Here is a 4,049-nt window from a genome sequence, read left to right as displayed (position 1 = left end):
TTTGGAAAAAAGCAAGAATCCCAGTTTAAAACCGTTCAAACTGTATTTCCAAATTAAAATCTTTGTACGATACCCAGTCGGCATATCTAGTATTGTAAATACTCGGAGTATTGGTCACGTATAACATACCGCCGTTGATACCAGGAAAATACGCGTTTAGTTTTAAGTTTTGAATTCGAGTTCAATACCACTTATTTATCAAAAATACGTATTTATAATATTTGATCAAAATCGGAATGATATTGAACCCGATTTTGATCAAATATTAACAAATAAGGGAAAAACAAGATTCTTTGCTTTTAAAGCGCATGCTTAAACTGATATAGCAAAAATAAAATTTAAATTAAAAAGGTTTCTTAAGAAATTTACTAAATTATCTCCAGTACAGTTACAGTACTTTTTTGCACTAAAAGAGTTACTAAAACTTTATCATAAAAATATTTATTACTACTTTTAAATTTATTAATTTAGTTTTATGAAGTCCTAAATTAATATAATTCAAATATACGTTAAATCCTATCATTTCATACCTTGCTTATTTTATTCCGTTGATTACTATTTTATTGACATTTCTGCTATGCTATTCCCTTTTTTTGTTCTGTTTTAGAAAATTTAGAAAAATAAGTTAAAATTTTGAGCCAGCACTGACATTTTAATTGTTGCTAAGCGTTAAATTTTGTTATTAGGATTGCAGTTTTTTTATCTGTTTTTTGTTCTTTATTCAATAAGTATTTGATTTAAATTAAATATGATTATAATTTGATATTTTATTACGAGATATATGTCTTTATATATGAATATATATATATATATATATATATATATATATATATATATATATATATATGAATCTTTTTAGATTTTTTCATGTTATTTTTAAATTTTTTGTTCACGCAATTCAAGTTATATATGTTTATAGTTTGCATATATGTTTATATTATGTTCAAAATTAAAATGTTTTTGATAAATATATGTATGTGGTAATATGTGTTATATAATTGTTTTATAAATGCATTTTTAAAATAGTATAAAATGTATCTATTGTGTATATAAATATTATAAGAAGTGTTTATATATGTTATATAAATTTAAATAAATATATTGTGTTTTGTAGTTAGTATATATGTTTATATTAGGTTGTTTCCATGACATAGAAACAACATAATATAAACATATATACTAACTATAAATCACAATATATTTATTTAAATTTATATAACATATATAAACACTTCTTATAATATTTATGGACCATGTTTTCAAAGTGTGTGACTTGGCAAATGTGTTGAGCAAGATTTTGCATAAAGTTGTTATTTATGTTACTAATGTTTTTACATTTGGCTTACCTTTATGTTGGTGTCTATTTTTAAAAATTATAAGTGGTTTTATTATTGAAACTCACTGCTTTTAATCGTTCAGTAAAAGCCACTCAAGAAAAATCATTTTGCCATATATACATTTTGTTTATATCTTAATTTGAATTTTTAGAACCATGACGTACCAACATGAATTGTTTTCTAAAAGCTAACATGAAATAACAATATTTAACAACTACTACTCTCTTATCATGACATCTTATCTCTATCTGATATATTGATTTGTGATTCATATATGATGTTTTTCTTTGTATTTACTTATCCATTACATTTTTTCATTTCAGATTTATCATATGATGGATTTATGCAATATAAAAGAATGAATATATGTAAATTTTTATGAATTTTTTAAAAACATTTGCTAATAATTAGTCCAGTGAACGCTCAAACTTCAATGTTGCATATGTCATCTTTAATGGTTTCTTGGCTTTTCTAAATGTGTTTCTTATTCACATGGTTTTACAAGCAAGGTATGCAAGCAAATTTGAGCTGAAAATTTTTTTTAGTCTTTAAGGAGAATTGGCGTTACACTTTTAAATTTAATTTGTTTAAATATAGTAGTTTTAACAAATAAATGTTTGTTTGTTCTTTGTTTTTTTACTTATTTGTTTTCAGATTCTCAAGAACTTGGCAAATTATCTGAGTAAGTTTTTTCTTTTTAGTGCAATTGGAAAGAGCTGAAAGTTATTTTTTAGAGCAATTGAAAAGAATTAAAGTGTTTTTTAGTTACTTCACACGGTATAACTGATACTGATTTGAGTAAGTTTACTATTTTGTTTTCTTTTATATTGGATTTATTTGATATTTGATATATGTTATATTAGATATATATTTTATGTATTTAACATGGAAAACTGAATGTAATTTGTTGACACAAAAGTTTATAAATATTCTTTCTTAATCTTTATAAATATTCTTTCTTAGAAAAAATAACAAACTAGAAAAAATAAATAAATTCCTTTTGAAAGTAGTTTAAAAAAAATGATGTATTTCCATATTTCATTGTGTAAAGTGTAATACCACTTTTTAAAGGTATGTGAATAGATATATAGGGGAACATGGGGCAAGATGACGACTGTTTCAAAAAACGCTTGTATCTTAGTCTGTCCCAAAATTTAAAACTTACCTTTAGCTGGTGATGTAGCAATGTAATAAATCAAGTCAAACGAGGATAAAAAGTTTTTTTCTCAATGCCGGAAAAACTTTTTTAATACTTAGCTTTCGTCACAAAAATAATATTTAAAAAGAAACCATTGATAAATCTAGTAAAATTAATCTACTTCCCTTTCAGCTAAAATCAACTGTTATATTTAGTTTTGCTTAAGAGATAACTGTAGGTCGTCATCTTGCCTCATTCGTCATTTAAATATTTAATTTAGAGTAAAATATACTGATTGACATTGCTTCATTTTTTTATACAAGATTGTGCATTTATTATTTTTATGCATTAACGTAAAAATAATTTTGTGCATTGTAGTCTAGATTCTTTTTTAATTAAAAATAATTGATGTAAATAAATGTTGTTTAATATTTTTGATAAACGACTAATGTATGTAAACATATAAAAAGATATGGATTTCAATAAATCTTAAGTTTAAATAAAGTCTTTGATTAGAAAAGATCACAATTTGTTAGATTCTTTTACGTTCATTTATTCAGTTGCAGCAATATAAGATTGCTGGTAATATGTTTAATGATAATAGTTAAATTGAAATAGATAGTATTAGGCTCAACGAAGTTATAATGTAAATGCTTATATGCAACTTGAAAATAGTAGTCAAATAAAATAAATAGATCATTTCTAAGAAATATTTTATGATTTGCTTGCTATTTTATGGTATAATTGTTTAAATTGTTTAACTATAATTGTCCCTCGATTGTTCAAATATTGTAATAAATAAAATCTTTTCATTCCAAGTATTTAAGTTAATAAAATATTTTATTAAGTTGTGGTGTTATTTCCCAGTGTTACTACATTGTGTTGTCTAGCCTTTTTATAATCTTTTTTAATTATTCTGTAGACACAGAGTATATATTTTCTGTTATTATTATCCTAATTCTACTAACAATAAAATGCAAATAGTGTAATTAAATTTTTTTTTTTAATTTCATTTTTTAGGTATTTGCAGGCTTTACTTGACTTTCCGTTTCTGGTACCTGTGTTGTGACAGATTTTATAAAGAACTCAACTGATGTTAATTGCGGTCTTCGTCTTTGACTATAAGCAATGATGTTGCTGATAGGGAGTCAAAGTTAAAATATTTACAGATAAATTTGTATTTAATTTTTTAGATAATATATCAAGTTATTAATGTGTTTTTATTGTTATTAATGATTTAATAACTCATAACCCGTATTATGGGTTGCTTTCTGCTAGTCATTATCATTATGTTATGAATTCATATTATTTAATAAAATTGTATTGAATATTCTCTGGTTATCGTGTTTTATACGTGTTTAAATGCGAGTTTGATACTCAGTAGGCGTCGTATTGTATACCTGTCTTTATACGCATCTGATAGCTATTTTTAATGCGCGTTTAACACGATAAAATGGCAAACAAATATTCGTAAATAATGCGTATTCTGGAAAGTTTTAAATGCGCATGTAATACCAGGAAAATATCGTATTGAGTATTCTCTGGTTATCGTGTTTTATACGTGTTTACAAGAC

General features: G+C 24.1%; 1 long non-coding RNA gene across 1 annotated transcript; it reads left to right on the top strand.

The window, feature by feature from the left end:
* The first annotated feature begins 1,787 nt into the window (after nucleotides 1-1,787).
* On the top strand, nucleotides 1,788-3,692 carry LOC136080981 (uncharacterized). The gene is made up of 3 exons (XR_010638782.1): nucleotides 1,788-1,846; nucleotides 2,039-2,135; nucleotides 3,496-3,692. It is a non-coding gene; the product is annotated as an uncharacterized LOC136080981 (long non-coding RNA).
* The last annotated feature ends 357 nt before the right edge of the window (nucleotides 3,693-4,049 follow it).

Source organism: Hydra vulgaris, chromosome 06, assembly GCF_038396675.1.
Source record: "Hydra vulgaris chromosome 06, alternate assembly HydraT2T_AEP".
NCBI classification, from domain to species: domain Eukaryota; kingdom Metazoa; phylum Cnidaria; class Hydrozoa; order Anthoathecata; family Hydridae; genus Hydra; species Hydra vulgaris.
The sequence above is the reverse complement of the archived record's forward strand: the minus strand, read 5'-3'. Positions and strand labels throughout refer to the sequence as shown.